Genomic DNA, 21,444 nt, shown 5'->3' with positions numbered 1-21,444 from the left:
AACATGTGGAGACTAAAGAAACTTTTTATTTATTTATTTTTTTTTTTACCAGAGAGTTAAGATGGTCGTTAAATGAAAGTGTTGAGTCTATAATGACACCCAAAACTTTGCTTGAGAATTCAATCTGTAGTGAGGATCCAGAAGGCAATGATCGGTTAACGCACCATAGTAAAAGAGGGCCCTAGTCTTTTTAAAGTTCAAAAATTTGTATTGAAAAGTTTTTCAAAACAAAGCAATAGACAGAAGAATACATAAGAACATAAGAATTGCCACTGCTGGGTCAGACCAGTGGTCCCCTCAGGATACAGACCAGTGCTCTCAATGAGTCCAGCCTCACTTGCATACGTTCCGATTTAGCAGGAACTTGTCCAACTTTGTCTTGAATCCCTGGAGGGTGTTTTCCCCTATAACAGCCTCCGGAAGAGTGTTCCAGTTTTCTACCACTCTCTGAGTGAAGAAGAAGTTCCTTACGTTGGTACGGAATCTGTCCCCTTTTAACTTTAGAGAGTGCCCTCTCGTTCTCACTTCCTTGGAGAGAGTGAACAACCTGTCTTTATCTACGAAGTCTATTCCCTTCATTATCTTGAATGTTTCGATCATGTCCCCTCTCAGTCTCCTCTTTTCAAGGGAAAAGAGGCCCAGTTTCTCCAATCTCTCACTGTACGGCAACTCCTCCAGCCCCTTTACCATTTTAGTCACTCTTCTCTGGACCCTTTCGAGTAGTATCGTGTCCTCCTTCGTGTACGGTGACCAATGCTGGACGCAGTACTCCAAGTGAGGGCGCACCATGGCCAAGTACAGCGGCATATCTCAAAACGTTCCTTACATTTTTCTTAAGATAAGCAAGGGATACTTTTGTATCTTAAACATAACCCATCCCACCCTTTCTCCACATACAGAGAATGCCGTACCACACACATCAATATACACGCAAACATACCCAGTCATCCATGACATTCAAATCTTATTATCTACATATTTTATTAATGGGCAACCATATTTTATCAAATCCTGCTTTTTTTTACCCCATTATAGTTGCTTCATATTTTCCAACTAAAGAAATTGAGTTACACCAAAATTGAAATGAGAGCGAAGATCAGCCTTTCCACGTTCTCAAAATAGACTGACCCCCTAGGGTTCCTTTTACTAAGGTGCGCTAGTGTTTTTAGCTCGCGCAGCAGATTAGCGCACGCGACATGGCTAGAACTAACACCAGCTCAATGCTGGCGTTGGCGTCCAGCGTGCGGGGCATCGTAGCGTATGATATTCCGCCCGTTAATGCCCTAACGCAGCTTAGTAGAAAGGTGCCCCTAGTCTTATATTAAACACCAAAAGAAAAGCATTTCCTGCAACTAAATATACATTTTTGCATTCTTTTAGCGTTGAAGATTAAAGTTCTTGCTTATTTTTTTTAAAAAATTTATTATTATTGAGCTCATGTTCTGTCCAAACCCTGCGCTGTTAGTTCTCAGCAGTGCAGGAGAAGCACAGCACAGAGACTAGCAGGAAGATTATATAAAGTAATTCCAATGGGTAGCTTTCATGCTGCAAAACATGAAAAGCGACCGGCTTTTTATTTTTTTTTTTTGTTCTAGGGGATGCTGAATTCAATGCAGGCGGCATTTGAAGATTGTAGAGGCGATCTGTGACCACCCAGCTCCCAATCTGTTTAACCTCTTCGGAGATTCGGCAGATGAATTCGTCCCCACGATCTCCCCTTGTTATTCTACAGCAGGACAGGGAGACAGCATCTGCCCGTCACGTTTCTCCCCTTTGCTCGGTGCCTTCCCCCTCCTCACCTTCCTTTCTCACAGAGAAAGCCAATCTCAGACTGCCAGGGGGAGACAATAAAATATTATGCAAATGGCTACAGGCTGATTAATTTTAGCAGCTGCTGTCTTCTCTCGGAAGCTGAAAAGGTTTGACCACTGGAGCTGATCCCCACTTCATGCCTGGATGTTATTCTCGGGTCTCAGGTTCTCCTGCATAGCACCTCACAATTTTTCCTTTCAGACCATGTGGCTAGGGGGAAGCTGCTGTTTGAAGAACCTTCCCGCTTTATAAAATTTATTAGGGCCTCTTTACTGCCGACAGTCTTTTGAAATTGTAATGTCCTTTGAGCAGTTTGAGTATTGTCAAGTACTGCTGAGCTTCCTACTTTCTGGTACTGTTCTTAGCAGCAAAGACAAAAAAAAAAAAGAACAACCAACAGAAACCAAGGACAAAGGAAAGGACTGAAGACAGGTGTACAAGATAAAAACATAAGTATTGCCTCTGCCGGGTCAGGCCAGGGGTCCATCGCGCCCAGCAGCCCGCTCCCACGGCGGCCCTCCAGGTCCTTGACCTGTAAGTTCCCACCACCTGAATTGTTTATGCCCTAATCCTGAAGTACCTTGTATAGAACCCTTCTACCTATACCCTGTAATCCCTTTCTCCTTCAAGAAGTCATCCAGGCCCTTTTTGAAACCCATTATTGTACTCTGTCCTATCACCTCTCCTGGAAGCGCATTCCAGGCGTCCACCACCCTCTGAGTGAAGAAGTACTTCCGAGCATTCATCTTGAATCTGTCTCCTTTCAGTTCTTCTGAGTGCCCTCTTGTTTTTGATGTCCCCGCTAGCCTGAAGAATCTGTCCCTCTCTATCTTTCATGATTTTATAGGTCTCAATCATGTTCCCTCTAAGTCTCCGCTTTTCCAGGCTAAAGAGCCCCAGCTTCTCCAGCCTTTGGGTATAAGCAAGGTTTTCCATGCCCTTAATCATTTTTGTTGCTCTCCTCTGGACCCTCTCGAGCATCACCCTATCCTTCTTAAGGTGCGGCGACCAGTACTGCACGCAGTACTCCAGATGCGGGTGCACCATCGCTCGATACAGCGGCAGGATAGCTTCCTTCGTTCTGGTAGTGATACCTTTTTTGATAATGCCCAACATTCTGTTCGCCTTTTTTGAGGCCGCTGCACATTGTGCCGCTGGCTTCATCGTTGTATCCACCAATACCCCCAAGTCTTTTTCAAGGTTGCCTTCCCCCAGTACCTTCCCTCCCATCGTATAGCTGTATATTGGGTTCCTTTTCCCTATGTGCAAGACTTTACATTTCTCTACATTGAAGCTCATCTGCCATCTATTTGCCCACTCACCCATTTTGTTCAGGTCACTTTGTAGATCTTTGCATTCCTCAACAGTTTTGACCCTACTGGAGAGTTTTGTGTCGTCTGCGAATTTCATAACTTTGCACTTCATCCCTGTTTCCAGATCATTAATGAATATATTGAACAGCAACGTTCCCAGCACTGACCCCTGCGGGACACCACTCGTGACCCCTTTCCAGTCAGAGTAGTGTCCCTTTACTCCTACCCTCTGCTTCCTGTCCGCCAGCCAATTTTTGACCCATCTGTGCACGTCCCCTTCCACCCCGTGGCTCCACAGGCGAAAATTATAAACTAATAAACAAATTGTTGCGTAAAAATAAAACCACTTATAGTAATATGGGACCCGACATGGTCCGTGTTTCGATCACTGTCTTCCTCAGGGGTCCTATATAAAGGTGGTAACACAAACGCAACAAGATTGCCTGATCTGTATACGGTGTAGTACTCCAGCGGTATGTGCTATTTTGTTATTAGTTTGTAATAAATTATGCCTGCATCTTGTACACCTGTCTGCAGACCTTTCCTTTGTCCACTGTTCTTACCAGGGCTTTTCTGGGGGGTACTCAGAGGTCCCAAGTACCAGCACCTTTTCCATTGCTTGCTAAAAATGACCCATTCCCCCCCCCCCAAGCATTAATAAAGGAGCTCAGTTTCTACCCACTCACTGCTGCCTTTCTGTGACTGGTTGCGGGGGAGGGAAGCCCCGACTACTGTGGATTGGGTACACCATCAATAACGCGCAGGACAGGGCTTATTTTAGGGGTAGGTCTTATTTTTGGGAAATATAGTAGGTGGGTTGCTCTCTTTTTGAAAACAGGACATTTCGGTGTCACGAAGTGGTGCTTGGGGACAACGGAACAGGCTACCTAAAAACGGGACGTATGGCCAAATTAGAACAACAAAGTCATAAGTGTGGGGAACTCAGGGGTGAATATGTAGAGTAAATACATTTTTCAGTCTCGTAGCCTGTTGTCTTTACAAAGCCAAGGACTTATCAGCACTCTATACAATTCTTTCGACAGTGCAGAAGGAAAATGAAATATCAGATAAATCTTAGTGCTAATTTCCGATTTGGGAAGCTAATAGACACAATGAGTGGAGAGCTTGAGGAATGAAAATGTCAGGACGAAAGAAGCAATCGATATGCAGACTATCCATAAACAACATGCCGGCAACACAAACAGAAATCATGGTCTTTTTTCTGAGAAACTCAGTACTTGGAAAATGAACAAAAACGTCATTTTCTAAACTTGACATATGATAATCACTCATATTGACATGCTCAGCTTAACCAGAATAAAACAGCCATGAGTACAGTATCTAATCTATTATGATCTTCAGTTTTTGGGTTGCTCTGTCTCTATCTAGGTTCAAGGCGACTTACAAATCAAGAAGTTTACATTATGTTTAGAAGTTACAACAATGGCATATTTAATAGAGACTGTTTGGGTTGCCATGAATCTTTGGAAAAGCGTTGACAATGTGATGCAATATTTCTCTAGATGGATTAGTGAATGGCAAACCGATGGCAAGCAGCAAAGAAATAAACATTTCCAGTCCTGAAAACTCCCCTATGCCACCTTCCCTCTCCACCATACAATAGCAAACATAAAAACATAAGAATAGCCTTACTGGCTCAGACCAATGGTCCATCAAGCCCAATAGCCCGTTCTCATGGTGGCCAATCCAGGTCACTAGTACCTGGTCAAAACCCAAGGAGCAGCAACATTCCATACAGAATCTCAAAGAATAGCAAGATTCCGAAATCCCAAAGAGTAACAAAAGATTCCGGAACCCCAAGGAGTAGCAACATTCCATGCTACCAATCCAGGGCAAGCAGTGGCTTCCCCCCCAGGTCTTTCTCAATAACAAGACTATGGATTTTTCCTCCAGGAAATTGTTCAAACCTTTCTTAAAACCAGCTACGCTATCTGCTCTTACCACAACCTCTGGCAATGCATTTCAGAGCGTAACTATTTCCTCCTATTGGTTTTAAAAGTATTTCCCTGTCACTTCATCGAGTGTCCCCTAGTCTTTGTCATTCTTGATGGAGTGAAAAATCAATCCACTTGTACCAGTTGTACACCACTCAGGATTTTTGTAGACTTGAGGGTTGCTGTCCTACTTCATTCCTCATTATTCATTTCCCCTTCCAAATTGAAAATAATTTATTACAACCTCTATAGTTAATTAGCAGCATTTACATACACAGGTATGCCAAATGGCTCACATACATGTCTAAATATGTACCATGATATGTGGTATGTAGCCAAATTTCTGTTGTTGATTTTCCCCACATGCAGATGATGAAATGGCTGCTCCCACATACATAGTGCCGATATTGACAGCCGCCTTAAAAGTGGCCAATCGTGTGTGTCAATTACGCATCAGCGCCGGTTTTGGAATCGCTCCGACACGAAAGATAGGTGCCAGAAATGTAGGCCTGGAAAATCATGATCAACATTCCTGGCACCTGTCTTCACATGAATTGTGCCTATGTAGGTGCTTTAGGCCGCCTAATGCCACTTCTGTTGTTAGCCACGCCTGCTTGGGTGTTTGGCGGCCTAAAATAGACTATGTAGGCGCAATTCCAGCACCAATTTTCTAGGTACTGGTATGCGCCTCTAATCTCAGCTAAAAATGACATATGGATGGCGTTTTTAACAGAGATATGGGCGCCTATCGATGCCTAGATAATTGGCGTCTGTTTGAGAATCCAGGCCTTAGTGCGATTCTATAAACTGCCTCTGGAGTTAGGTGCAGTTTATAGACTCACGCATAGTGCCCATCTACGCAACATTAGGGCGCATGAATTTATGCCAATGATAATCAGGCCTAAATGTCCGTACACGAGTTGTGTGCATATCAGGCATATTCTATAACGTTTAGGAATGCCCATGATCCACCCAGGCTTCTCCTTAGTCTATTATTTACCACAAAAAAATTTACAAGATCAGCAATTAATGATCAAAATCCAAAAGTAGATTTATTAGACATTTCAACCATATTAGAGACATCCGAGGTTGCTGAACCATCTACTTTGGTAGCTTTGGTTGACCTGATAAATTTTGGATAATAAAGATTTTCTTCCAAAATAGACCTAAAGAGTTTTGGGGTTTAAAAATTCAGATTTTCCCAGACAATGGGTATAGGGGATTATTTTTATTTATTTATTGAACTTGCTATAACATTTATACCAAGAGAGGATCTGGGCGGTTTACAATAAACTAAAATACAAATAAAAAGTGAAAAATGAATGCCATTAAAATTGACAGGAAAGATATCGTTAAGGAAAGATATCCTGAAAACCTAAGTGGTTTGCGACTCTCCAGGACTGCAGTTTGGTACCCTGACCTTGACAGTCTTGGCACTGCCACTTTTTCGTGGAAAAATCTTCTTCGGTAGCTCAGTTGGCAGAGTAGAGGAATGAAGAGGTTGCACCTATTGTTGACATCCTTAGGTCTACTGGTTTAGTTTCTAATCAGAAGAAGATTATTTTGATAGACTATGCAGGTCTTTATCTTCCCTCATCTACAATCATGAAATTTGGTTGCTCTTCTCTCTGCCTTCTATCCTTAAAAGTCATAGAATTAATGTAGAGTATGGGCAAATTTGAAAAAGCTCCTTGACTGGATTGGCTTTTATTTTCATAATATAAATCCCAAAATGAACCTAAACAGGACCCTTAGTAGGGTTGATGACGTCAGCATGCGTTTTGACGTTTGGTACAAGAGGATCGATTTTTTCATTCCATCAAAAACTACAAAGAGTAGGGGATGCTCAATGAAGTTATAGGGAAATACTTTTAAAACTAATAGGAGGAAATATTTTTTCACTTAGAAAATAGTTAAGCTCTGAAAAGCATTGCCAGAGGTTGTGGTATGAGCGGATAGTGTAACTAGTTTTAAGAAAGGTTTGGACATTTTCTTGAAGGAAAAATCCATAGTTTTTTTTATTGAGAAAGACATGGGAAAAGCCACTGTTTGCCCTGGATTGGTAGCATGGAATGTTGCTACTCTTTGGGTTTTTCCAGGTTCTAGGGACTTGGATTGGCCACCGTGAGAACAGGCTACTGGGCTTGATGGATTATTAGATTGACCCAGTAAGGCTATTCTTGTATTCTTATGTTCTAATCAGATTATGATGGCAGACACCACAAATCTGAGTCAGTTTGACTGGTAGCTTGAATGTGAAAGTTAGTGACGGCCATTTTTGAAAAGGACGTCTATGACCGATTTGGAAGTTTCCAGCAAAACATCCAAAGTCGGAAGCACAAACGTGGCCATTTTCGAAAGCAGGACCACTAGATGTTTAAAATGTATTTTTTGAAAATCATCTACTTGGACGTCCAGGCCGCTAGGATGTCCATGCTGCCAAAAGTCCAAAGTTATGCCCCATTTTAACAAAGAAACTGTCCAATTTGGAACATTCAAATGGTCTGCATTTCAACATAGGAGGGGACACACTTGTAATGGACTGGCCACATAGACATACCACCGGAGCACCTTAGAAGGCACTGCTGGAGCCTTCATATAAAGGGTACCAGATGTACATCTCACCCTTTTAATTTATGGTGAGCACCCCCTCCATAAAAACTCCCCCCAAACATACTATACCCTCCTGCCTACGAATCCAAAATTCTTTATAACTGCAGGTGGCACCTACTGTATACTGTATGGCAGTATAGGAGAGTTTTGGTGGGCTCACACTTTCTACCATAAATGTAGTGGTTAGAGTGGCTTATGGGCCTGGGTCCTCCTCTCTATGGTTTACTAGCCCACTTCCCATGCTACTTAATACACCTGTAGTAGGCTTTCCCATTGCAAGTGCTGCTGTTCTACAGACAGGTATAAACTTTTTCATTCAGACTTTTGTAGGGTGGGAGGGGGATCTGTGACCACTGGGGGGAGTGTGTGTGGGGGTCAGTATTTAATCTCTCCAGTATTCATCTGGCCAGTTTGGGTACTTTTGTAGTACATAGACGCTTGTAAAACAGGTCTAGCCAAAAATGTCTAAGTTCCGTCTAGGACGTCTTAGGAAAAGTTCGATTATGGCCTGCAAAATGTCAAAGCCTGCCCACAATCCACCTATAACATGCCTCCTAACCCACCTACTGGAACTCTGAATGCACAGCAGCTTACAAATTGTGCTAGATGTCCAAGAAGTCAGTTTTGAAAATTGGCACATGGACATTTTGGTGGGATAAGTGCCGACTCATTCCAGTTTATGGACATTCAAGAGTTTTGATTATGTCCCTATGTGTGTTCTAAGGCAATGATTTTCAACCTGGCCCTCAAGGACCATGCAGCATGCTTGGTTTTGGTTTTCAGGATACCTTCTGTGCATATTCATGGGAAAGAATCACATACCTCTTTTGAATGCCTTTAGGAGGACATGCCTTCTCTGTAATATCCTGAAAACCGAACTGGTGAGGTGGTCTTCGTGAATTGGATCGAGAACTAACTGCCATAAGGAACTGGTCCCCTTGGCTGCACAGTCTCCCTGGCCTGCAGTTTCTTCACAGACGACTGAACCCCACAATTTTTATAAAATAGCCCCAAATTATTTGTTTCTCTCTTTTACTACAGTGGTTTTCAGTTTCACTGCATAAATTTCTGAAGTGAATCCATGCTCCTCATGCATTTTTAATGATTTACAAGCAGAAATATATATATATATATTTTTTCCATTTAATGACTTAATACACATCAAGTAGAATTGTTGGTTTGTGGTGACGGTTTTATAATTCCAGGTTTAAGTTTTCTATTTAATTATGCACAATAGCTCTCATGGAATATAATGGAATAATAAAAACAGGCAGAACTGTTGGCACAAGGTCTGTTGTTTATTACTATGAGGAGTACTGGGTTTTATGTTTTGAAATAAAATAATTTGTATTAATGCTGACTACAGAGTCTTTCACATTAGACAAAATTCTCATCCCATAAAATAAAGTGAACTGCATTTTCTCGTCTGCAAATGAATTAAACACTAAAGACCAGGGAAAGGGCATTTTGTGAAAGTTAAAACTACACTGAAGGTCTGTCTCACGGTACACCATTAGATGGGAAGAGTTTGTTATTAAATCATCAGGCCCAATATTCAGTGTTTTGATGACTGCTGCTAGTGTTATTCTCAGATATTCAATGCCGGGCCACATCTGGTCTTTGGCATTGAATTTCTGGGTTTGTGTAGCTGACTAATACCAGTTAAGTGCAACATTCAGCACTTAGGCCTAGATTCACTAAAGATAGTGACTCAATCGCTGTTGGCCAATTCTCTGGCCGATTTTTTAAACAGCGATTGATTCACTATCTAGTTTGCATGCAAATGATTTGCACAGAGGTGCAAAACATTAGTGACAGGAGAAGCAGTTTCCTGACAGGACTTCTGCCGGGTTGTGGTTGGTTTTTTTTTGTTTTTTAAAAAAAATTCTTTATTCATTTTCAAAAATTACAACAAGTGTACAACAGTCATTCAGAAATACCTTAATTCATCACTTGACATTCTTATTTGTATTATTCCAAATAAATAATTATATAAGAAACCCACCCCTCCCACCCATATACCAATAAATAACAACTATCAATTATTATTCGTCATAATCCCACCCCCCCCTTATCTTATCCAATATTCTGGTGGGTTTTTTTTTAATGGCACATATATTTTGTGTATTATACACGCAAAATATTTGACCAAATAAAAAGAAAAGAATTAGAAAAAAGAATCCCCCGACAAAGCGCTCCCTCCCCGAGCCCAAAAAAATGGCAGGAGGGATGCCCACTCCCTCCTGCCACAAGACACTCCAGCCGATACTCCACTCGATGCTGCCCCCCCCCCCCCACGTGAATATGGCAGGAGGGATGGAGGGATGCTCCCTCCCTTCGCCATTGCCCCTCTCCCCACTTAGATATGGCAGGAGGGATGCCCACTGCCACCGGGACCCTCCCCCAACATCAGGACCCCACCACCACCGTTGCCCTCCTGCCTGGTCTACACTCCACCCCCCCCACCCCCCGGGTACCTTTATGTCAGGAACAGGGTTCCCCTCTTGCTCCTCTGGCCAGCTCCTGCGCAATGTTGACCTTAGGGAAAATGGGCGATCGAGGGGTAAAACACACGGTGGGCAGTTTTGTGAATCGGGTCGGAGAGCAGTGATCGTAGCTGAACAGGTTTAGCGACGATTGCTGACTTTAGTGAATCGGGCCCTTAGAGAGGAATTCATCAAGGGGTGTTAACTCTTTTAGCGTAGGCTCACAACTAGCGCATGCTATGATCCTATGGGCATCTTAGGCCCTCTTTTACTAAGGCGTGCTAAGCGTTTTAGTGCGCGTTTAGTGCACGCTAAATCAACGCATGTGCTAACCACTAACGTGTCCATAGGATAATATGCACGCGTTAGCGTTTAGCGCGTGATAAGCGCACTTTAGTGAAAGAGTGGGTTTGTGTTTAGCACACGCTAATCGTTAAGTGCATGCTAACAGAGTTGGCACCCCTTGAAGAATTCCCCCCTTAGCCAGCTATGGGACACTGCATAAAAGCAGGACTAGCTCTTTTGTAGTCTTATTTACGCAGTCATCCTTGCCAGTTGCGGGCCAAATATTGGCTCGCTTACGCCAGAAAGACATCCAAATACGCCAAATAATTTGATTCTTTTATAGTTTACGAAAATTCGATCATATAACCCTCTCAATTAAGGAAGCTCATTGACTACCTATAAATTATTGAATTACTTATACAACCCTTTTATTGGTTTTTAAAGTATTAAACACAGGGCACTGCTGTGAACTTCATAGCAAACGGGTGCCACTTAAACATCTCACCACAACTCCCTTGCAGGTCATGGTAAACCCACCAAACCTACTATACCCACCTGTCTACAACCCCAATAGCCCTTATGGTTGCAGGTGGCACCTATATGGCAGTAGAGTAGGGTTTTTATGGTCGACTCACATTTTCCACAATGAATGTAGTGGTTAGAGTGACTCATGGGCCTGGGTCCTCCTCTCTGTGGTTCGATAGCCAACCCCCCAGACCACTAAAGACACCTATGTGCAGCTCTACTAGGCTTTCCCATGCCAGTTGTTGATGCTCTGGAGGGGTGTGTGTGTTATCCGTCTGTCTGCCTACTTCGTGTCTGCAGCGGTTATCTGGTTACTTTGGTTACCTTCTGGGCACTTAGACCCGTTTGCCTAAGTCATAACGTATAAGTTCTGTCCAGGCAGCAACATAAAACATAAAACTTTTGATTATCCCTGCAGTACGACTAAGTCTAGGTCTGCCATGTCCCGCCCTCACCACTCCTCCAAAAACACCCCTTTTAGCTCTGGGCGCACAGTTGTATTCAGAAGCCTAAAATGTCCCTGGATACGTCTAAAATCCCATTTTGATTATTAGCACTTGCAGGACCTGTCTTTTTGATCATCCAAGTGCTGATTTGGGTGGGATTATAGATGTATTTCTGTTTTGATTATGAGCCCCTTATTCTCTATACTTGCATTGTTTTTTTAGGCGCCTAAAACTTCAGCATCAAAATCATGTCTCCGTCGGTGTTTTATGGTGCCTAACTCATTTGTGGGCGTGTCTAATGCCAGAAGCGCCATTAGGTGCTGTAAAGCACCTACGGAGTACGGAGTCGCAATTCATGTCAAAGGTAGGCACTAGAAATGTAGGCCTGGAAAACCCTGGCTTAGATGTCTGGCACCTACCTTTGCCCGAGGCCATCTGGTGATTTACACACGCTTGGCGGCCACCTTAAAAGCAGTCACCGATCGTGAGCCAATCATGCGATGGCACAGGTTAGAGACTCTAGGCCCTACTGGCCATTTTCAGAACCTATAGCCCTGTCCTCCCACGATTTTGATAATTAAAATCAACAATCACCATCATCCCTCCCAAAACAATCCCATTCAAAAACTTTGTTTTGTGTATCATAAGTAGAGATATATACACGATAAATACACATAGGAAAGCAATTTCCAAAGCCAATTATCAGAGTAAATAGCCTATTTGAAGCCTGTCTAATCATCCTACATGCCGACAGCTCTTCGATTTAGTCTGGCTGTCAGCGGCTCTTTGCTGCCCCACAGAAGCTGCTGCCTTGGGAGGTCACTAGTCTACCTAAAGATGAAGCTGGCCCTGCAGAAAGACAACAAAAACATTTGGGAAATTCTTGAGGTTAACCCCCAAACGGCCAACACAGACTTTCTCCAACCGATGCCCTGACTTATTTGACCTACTGCTGGACTTTGGAAATCCCTCTGGGCACCCAGACAGGCCTCTAAAAAGAGGACATGTCCAGGCTTTCCCGGATGACTGGTAGCCTTAGTTACCCAACACTACAAATACTGTACGTACATCGTCTCATATTGGTGGATACATTGGTTTAATAATCCAACGTGGTTTGGTTAATGTAGAAAAGGTAAACCAAGGAACTAGAATTCTATCAATCAACAATCCAAAATACATATAGAAAACATCATACAGCGGTAAAGAAAGGGCAGCCACTACAACAAAGAATGTCCCCCCCCAAAAAAAAGAGACTTCAGAACACTTAGGACTCCTTTTACTAAGCTGCGCTAGCGGTTATAGGGCGCCCTAGACGCTAACGCCTTCATTGAGCTGGCGTTAGTTTTTATGTATAGCGCGGGGGTTAGCACGCGTTAATCTGCAACACGCGGTAAAAACGCTATCGCAGCTCAGTAAAAGGAGCCCCAAGTCCCAGGAATTCAGTCCAAAAGTCCTGGTCAAGGGATTAAGTTTCAAGTTTGTTAAAATGTGATATATTGCTTATAATAGCGGTCTAAGCGGTGTACAAAGTTACGATATAAAAAAAGTTTAAAATATAGCACAATCACAGGTCTCAAAAATAAATAAATACATAAATAAATTAAAAAACTCCACTCGAATAACATTCAAAAGTAGCAAAATTGTCAAAATGTTCCCCCTTTCAGGAACACTCTCAATGTTGGCATTATATTTTTCTTAAAAAAAACTAATAAAAATTTTCTGAACTAAAAAAAAAAAAAAATAAAAAAGCAATGCGCTTATACCGTATCCTGGGAAATTCTGAAGCACTCAAATCCGGACCGGTTTCCCAGCTGGACTGGGCGCACTGAAGAAACAGATCTGTGGAAACTGGTCCGGATTTGAGTGCTTCAGAATTTCTCCGAGGTCTCTTCTTCTCCACTTTTTTGGGGACATTCTTTGCTGTTTTTTGGGTGGTTTTTTTATTTTTTTTTTTTTTGCAGTGGCTGCCCTTTCTTTACAGCTGAACGATCTTTTCTATATGCATTTTGGTTGGTTAATGTAGACCAGAGAGGTTCTCAACCCAGTCCTCAGGTCACACCCAGCCAGCCAGATTTTCAGGACATCCATGACATAAATTTGCATACTCTGCCTCCATAGTATGCAAATCTTTCTTATGTATATTCTTTTTGGATATCTTGAAAACCAGACTGAGCTGAGGTAGGCAAATGATAGGAAAGCTCCTTTTTTAAATAACAGATTGAAAATCTTTTATTAGGTTTGTCGCGGGGGTTTTTTTTTGCAAAAAAAAAATCTTGCCATTGCTTCAGTTTATCATAGATCCCTCACAATGATTTCTTATAAGTGAGAATGCACAGTTTAAGACAAAGATCCTAAATAGGAAGAAGATGCATTTCTGAACATCTGTTTCTTGAAGCTTTCTCCTTCATTTCTGCTTCAGTGTAATTTGGGGGCATCACCCCAAGGTGTCTTGGAAGGCAGGCACATCATTTTGAATGAGAGCTTATGCTGAGCTGGAATACACAAATGCCCAATGCTATTACTGTGTATACACAAGGGGAGCGATTTGCCATATGGTTAGCCCCTGCTCAGCCCTGCATGGTTTGCATGACTTCAAGTGAATGCATTGCGTTGGAGAACATCTCACCCTGTTTTGCTCATTGGGTTCAGGTTTTCTATAATCTAAGAGTTCTGAACAAAGAAGTGCACAGTTTGATACGTTTTCTGGAGCAGTACAAAAAAAAAAAAAATCCCCCCATGCTTTATTGCAACTGCAAGATACCTACTTCTGTGTTGTTCAAAATGTTTTCCTTACACTCTGTTTTCTGTTTGTACTTGAAAATAGCAGTCAAGCTTTTAAATATAGTAGTCAAGCTTTTAAACACTTAAGTTGCACAGTAGAATTAGCTAATGCTACATTCCAGCAATTACTGTAAAAAAAATAAATAAATAAATGCAAGACTGAGTAATCATGAGCCAATACAATTACTCGATTTCAAGATTATATTTCAGGAGGCTGCAAAATCTGTTTATGACCTTAAGTAGCACTGAGGAGTTAGGCCCATCAAAGAGAGGGGTTGAGAATTACAACGCAATCAACTTATGTTCTACTTCCAGCCACAGAACAGGAGGCTGGTATTATGCATAGGGGTGTGTATTGTGGCCGGGCATGGCCATTGGACGTGTCCAGGGGCCAATACATTAAAACACACAGATCTCGGCAGAGCGAAAGCGAGGTATGGGAAGCTGGGAAGGACTGCAATAAAGTTCAAAATAGTGCAAGACACCTGGGTGCCACAAAATACACCTTTATTTCACACCAGACTTGGTGCATTCAACTCAAGTTAGTAGCAATTCCAAATGAGTTCCAAAAATACAAGCGAGCAATAGTACTTGCACAAAATACACAACAAAAACAATCCATTTGTTTCCTTTATTTGGCTTGTTGCCATCCACTGGCTTCTATTTCAGCCTTTTAATGGCCCTTTTCAGAGGCTCTCAGGCCTACACCTGCCACACTGGGCTAGGCCCCTCCTGGCCCAGCCACTGTTTGCCGTCTGGCTTGTTCAAACAGATTCTGCTATGACTTCTTGTAAGTCCTTTCACTGGGGAAAAGTTCACCTTGGGGTTTTATTAACCAAAATATCCCCAGAGGTGTTGGGATCTGTACCCGCCCTGTAGATTTTGGTGTACAAAAATCCCAACCAAGATCCTACTAGATTTTGAATAAAGAGTTCCCCAGTGTCCTGTGGCCAGCTGTGCCTTAGGTAACCAATTTTCATGCACTGCCTCAAACAGCATCACAGAAAAACAAAACCCAGTCCCACTTTTCTCCCTGCAAGTCCCATACAACAAGTGGCAAAAAAAAGCAAACAAACTCTTTCAGCCAGAGGCTTTAAATAATGCAGCCTGGCTAGTCTGGAATCATTCACCAACAATTTCCTCTTGATAAACTCCAAACTTTTCCTACCATACCTCAGCTCCACTCTATTAAATCAGGGACAGTAGCAAATGACAAATCATCACTCATTTCTTCCATACTGTGAGCTTCATTCATTTCTATATCATTTTCATTTGTATAGGAGTCCTCAACAAAATCCTCCCAATCTTGAGGTCCTACCTGCCCTTCTATAGTATAAGGCTCTGGTGCACTTCAGTTTTCTGGCAGAGAAGGTCTGGTTCCCTTCTCTCTCCCTGTTGGGTTCCTCCTGGGTGGCTCCCTGTGACTAGGAACCTCACCCTTTTCTCTTTCAGTAGCTAGCTGCCTGTGCTGAAGTGCAGGTGTGCCCTTAGTTCTGGCTAATTCTGAGCTCAGGTGTTTGTTGAGCTGGCTCAAACTAGTTCTGGATTTGCTAGGCTCTGGAGCTGTTCCAGTTCTGCCTTTGGCCTGATGGGATTTGTAGTCCTGTCACCTTGCTTTTCACTTGCTGCTTAGAAAAAGGTAAACAGGCATGAGGAGTCCCTACCTCCTTCTGTGCACTGCTCTGCAAAGGCATTTTCTTTCTTTGCAGGGCCCTAGGAGGAATTTTAAGTTTATCTACTGTTTTCTCCTGGGACAATTCCCTACTTTGCTCATCAGTTGTGGGCCACTGCAAGGATTCCTTTGCATTCACAGGGGGTTCCCTGTGACAGTATATGGGAGAAGTTTGCCTTTGATTTGGAGATTTACTTCACTTTTCTGTAGCATGAGCTTTTAAACTTATTTCATCATGTGATAAATGATTTTAGCACACACTAATCTAATCTAAATCTTGGATTTGTATTCTATGTCATCTCCCCACAAGGAGCTCGACTCGGTTCACATAAAAATCGATAATCAAAGTGAAAGTAGCTAGTTTAGAGAGAAAATAACATTAATGAAGACCCTCATCCGACATCCTAGAGAGAAGAAGACTAATTTTCCTTAGAACAATTTTCTAAGAACGGTTAAAATAAGAGTATTTTCATAGACTTACGGAAAATCTGGAAGGAGAAAAGAGTTCTAACACAAGAGGGAATCCCATTCTGAATCATTGTAAAAGTATATAAGAAAGATCAAGTAATATTACCAATAGATTTTATTCCTTTTAAAGATGGAAAGGACAGTTTAAATTTCTGAAAGTTTCTTGAATCAGAAGATTTCTGATTAGAAGAATCAAAGACGTAAATAGCCCATGTATGATTTTAAAAACCATAGAAGCACATTTAAACTGTTCTGTAAGATAGACAGGGAGTAGAGAATGACACGGTGGCAATTACCCGCGGCTAGCCATGGGTAACCTGCCGAAATGGGGGAGGGGGAGAGAAATGTGCTCACTGCGGGCACAGGGACAAGGCCATCCACCGCCCCATGGAGCGGTGAATGGCTTTGTCCCCGCAGTTAAGGGAAGGAAGGCGCGCGGTCACCGATCGAGGAGGAACAAGATTTGAGACCTAGATTTCGTGGCTCGTAGGTTGTTATAAACAAACAAAACAAAGTGGGATCGGGCAATGAACACTCCAAGAACAAAAAAGTAAAAACAATCTTGTTTATTCCAAAAAAGGATGAACATCAACCGTGGGCCCGACACGGTACTGCGTTTCAGCGACGCAAGTCGCCTGCATCAGGGGCCACCGAGATGTAGTAATGCACTGGTGAACAAGTCCCTTTGTAAATGCAAAGCTCAGATGCCATTTTGGGGTCAGCTTTTAATTAAGGATTAGCCTTTGTCACCTTCCATTCGCTTAATATAAGAACATTGCCCCCCCCTCCGTCTAGAGCAGACAACAGCCAAGCAAAGAAGGCAGCTTTAAACTCAGCTCCCTTCCCTGAACTCTTCATGGTATCTCTAACCACCCTCGGTACAAGAACAGAGTGCCTCCTTGCGCAAATGCAAACACCATCCACAGGGCTCTTCTCCAATAAATGCTGACTCATTGAAATTTGATGAGGAATGGGTCCTCCAGACAAAAGGGGTAGAATGAAAGATAATACACAGATAACAGATGAAAGATAATACACAGATAACAGTATTGACACATAACTCAGTGCTGGGATTTATGTATATTGTAACGTGATAACACTCTGAAATTTTGGGCCTGCATTTGAAATCTTCATGTGTGACCATTGCCCTTCACTGTACAAGTACAATCAAGTGGAGAAAGCTTCATCCAAGGCTAGACAAATGATGGGTTATATCCGTAGAAGTTCATCAGCCGGAAGCCTGAAGTCATAATGCCTTTGTACAGATCCATGGTGAGACCTCATCTGAAATATTGTGTACAATTCTGGAGGCCACATTACCGTAAAGATGTGCTGAGAATTGAGTCGGTTCAACGAATGGCCACCAGGATGGTCTCGGGGCTCAAGAATCTCCCATATGAGGAAAGGCTGAACAAATTGCAGCTATACTCACTCGAGGAACGTAGAGAGAGGGGGGACATGATTGAGATGTTTAAATATATCACAGGCCGTATCGAAGTGGAAAACGATATCTTCTCCCTTAAAGGACCCTCGACCACAAGAGGGCATCCGCTGAAAATCAAGGGCGGGCAATTTCATGGTGACACCAGGAAGTATTTCTTCACCGAAAGGGTGGTCAATCATTGGAATGAACTTCCACTACAGGTGATCAAGGCCAGCAGCGTGCCAGATTTTAATAAAAAATGGGATACGCATGTGGGATCTCTAGCGGGACAAAGTTAAGAGGGTGGGTCAATAGGGTGGGCAGACTTGATGGGCTGTGGCCATTTTCTGCCGTCATTTTCTATGTTTCATTTTCTATGTTTCTATGACTCTGTCATTAAAGTTCAATAACTAACGCTAGTAGCTGTCGCCATGTTGACAAGTGGCTGGTACATCCCAAGCATTTTCTCAGCACTGTCATCCCTGAAACCAATAAGCGCGATCAGGCTTCTGTGAAGTACACTATTCTCTGAGCGTCAAACCAAAGTGGTGGCCATCTACGGAATGCCTGAAGTTTTGAGAAAGTTCTTGGGTACTTTGCTTTGTGGCAGAGGAACCGTTAAACAGTAGATTGTTACTGACGCATTATATAGATGAAATTACACAGCCCAAGTTAATTGAGACCTGAAGATATAGAAAGCTTTTAGAAACAGTCTTAGGGTGACACTGAGAACCACAAACCGAAAGGAAAGCAATTCTAGCCCTAACTAGGACTCATATGAATGGAACTGCAATAATTTCAACAGACATAGGCAGTAATGGCCCTATACGGTAAATCTAATTGTAAAATATGCTTACTTAAAAGCAAAATGTTACATTTAAGAGAACTTAACAAACTTAAGCATAACCTTTGTAGCAGCCTGGGTAGCTGGAGGAAGAGCTTCATATCAGGCATGCAGTAGAAGTTAGGGACAAAACTTTAGGCTCCCAATCATGGGAACATCTTGGAAAGGAGATGAACAAATTCTCCAGGTCTTACCTCCTGTGGGATGCTGGCTTCCTCCTCTGGCAACATCAGTCCTCTTACTCCTGGAACATTTTCCTGGCCAGTCTCTAAATCCAAACAATTTATTTCTGTGATTTCTTCCAAGGAAAAAGGTGTAAAAACAAAGGGCCAGAACTCAAAACAAAATCTTCTTGCCAAACAGGCTCGTCACTGACTTCAGCCCTTTCCTTCTCCCTTCTGCTTCAACTGTTGTTTTGTGTCTGTAATACACTTTAGGGGGATGATTTTATAACTGGATGTCCCCTTTTTTAGGTGAGCCGATGCCAGTTGCTTGAGAACCTATTCCATACCAGCATCTGAGTGCCCAGATTTCATTATACCGTGTAGAATACTAGTGTGGAGCAGTATCAGTGGGATGAGAGTGGTGAGAGAGGGAGAAATGGATATAAGGGTGGAGGAGAGGGAGAGATGGTGCATGGGGAGAGAAGGAGATATGGAGAAAGGTGGAGGGGAGGGATAGATGATGCATGGGGAGAGAGGAATAATATGACAGGGCCACTTAGGATGCTCTCTGACATTCAGAGATTTAAAAAGGTGTTCAAAATGGTTTTATTTATAGAGGCCTTTTCTTAAAAGCTGCTCACTTTAATAATACTGTTGAAGAGTATTTTTGAATATTCTTTGTATTGTTTTTAAAAACTATGTATGTATCTCGTGAATCGCTTAGGTTTAAGTGGGGTGTACATTTTTAAATAAATCAATAAATATTGATATAGAGGTGGAGGGGAGGGAGAGATGGTGCATGGAGAGAGATGGAGATATGGACACGGGGTGGAGGGGAGGGAGAGATGGTGTATGGGGAGAGAGGGAGATATGGACACAGGGTGGAGGGGAGGGAGAAATGGTGTATGGGGAGAGAGGGAGATATGGACACGGGGTGGAGGAGAGGGAGAGATGGTGTATGGGGAGAGAGGGAGATATGGACACGGGGTGGAGGGGAGGGAGAGATGAAGAGATTGACATGAAATCATCTTGTGCAGAAATACAGTGTCAAAAGTCTCATTCAATTGTTTTTTGCTTTAATTTTCTGTAAGTACTTGAAGTCGCATTTTTGTGTTAAATGCATATATACACATATCACATTAAAATCATATCTCAAACCCCCTTCTTGACCCATTGCGGTCGAACATTTAAGATAAAATAGCTCTTTGCTTTAAAAAGTTTCCTGACCCCTGCACTAGGCTGTTATAGAATTGGGTGGCACCCCACCCAACCCACCCCACCCCCTTTTTACAAAACCGTAGTGCGGTTTTTAGCACTGGCCATGACGCTAACAGCTCCGACGCACATAGGAATTCTATGAGCATCTGGAACTTACTAACAGCGGGATCTGGACAGGCCCGGTTGTCCCCATTACCCCCACTTTGCCCTCTTTCACACCCCCACCCGCACCTTTATCACTTTGCTACAGATAACTACATTTCCCCTATACCATAAGATTTACTCTTTTTGGGGGTAAAATAGTCACTGCTCTGTTTAATAAGAATAATAATAATTTATTTTTATATACCGCTATACCAAAAAAGATTCAAAGCGGTTCACAATATGATAAAATACATACAATCAATGAAAAAAAACATTGCAATCAATAAAACATTAAAACAGTCGATAAAATTGGAATATATCAATTAAGACACAATAAAATTGAAGTATTATCAGTTAAGAGATAAAATAAATTTAAAAGTTATGGTTCTAGGATATAGACATGTCAAACAGACGGGTCTTTAATGTTTTCCTAAAACCAAAATATGAAGAGGCCTCTAATATAAGCTTTCCTAGCCACATATTCAGTTTAGCGGCCTGGTAGGAAAATATTCTGTCAAAAAACTTCTTGTATTGGCAGGATTTTAAAGGGGGATAGTTAAATAAATTTATTCTACGTGTACTCTTGTTAAGATAATTAATCAAGAAGTAGGAAGCAAGATAGTCAGGTAACATCCCCAAAACTGCTTTGTAACATGAGTTAAATGTAACTAAAACAAAACAGTTCCTGAGCTACCAAAATATTAACACATAATATTTGTGGCCCCGGACCCTGCCATGTCAGCAAGGGTCTGGGAGGGGCATGTCCCTCCGTGCCCCATTAACCTAGGTCACCCAACCCAAAGGCATGGCTCCCAGCTGGCCCACCGCTTATCCCCAGATGAGCCCAGCAACTTGTAATTCGGGATAAGCACCTTCCTGAGCTACCACGTGACCTGCCCCTCGGCCTCTCAAACAGGGCGGCTGGGCAGAAAAGCCGCCTTGTTTTGGTTGTAAAGACATCCCCCCTTGTTTTTCCGTGTTGCTTTTGTTTGAATTATTATTTTAACATTTTCATCTTTTAAACTTTCAGGATTCCTTCTTGTTTTAACTTTCTAGGTTGTTATGTCTATTTCAGTTTTGCTCTCTCTCCTCTCCCCCCACCCCCACCCTGCCTTTTTTGTGATTTATTTTGCCTTTCTGATTCCAAGACCTCCTCGCCGGCTACAATTCATTTCTCCAATTCTTTCAAAAGTCTTTTCTCTCATTCACTTTCACTCGAAATGTGCCTGGGAGCTAGGCAGGTTAGAGGTATTTTGGGGAGGCCCTATGCTGGCCTTTCCAGTGCTTGTCCAATA

The 21,444-nt window shown here is 42.4% G+C and overlaps 1 long non-coding RNA gene across 1 annotated transcript in view; it reads right to left on the bottom strand.

Moving 5' to 3' along the window:
• Positions 1-15,704, bottom strand: part of LOC117351528 — a 133,417-nt gene extending 117,713 nt beyond the window's left edge. Inside the window, exon 1 of the long non-coding RNA XR_004537450.1 lies at positions 15,535-15,704. This is a non-coding gene — a long non-coding RNA (uncharacterized LOC117351528). The remainder of the gene's footprint in view (positions 1-15,534) is intronic.
• Positions 15,705-21,444: the final 5,740 nt, after the last annotated feature.

The sequence above is a fragment of the Geotrypetes seraphini genome, chromosome 18, assembly GCF_902459505.1.
Source record: "Geotrypetes seraphini chromosome 18, aGeoSer1.1, whole genome shotgun sequence".
NCBI lineage: Eukaryota > Metazoa > Chordata > Amphibia > Gymnophiona > Dermophiidae > Geotrypetes > Geotrypetes seraphini.
The sequence above is the reverse complement of the archived record's forward strand: the minus strand, read 5'-3'. Positions and strand labels throughout refer to the sequence as shown.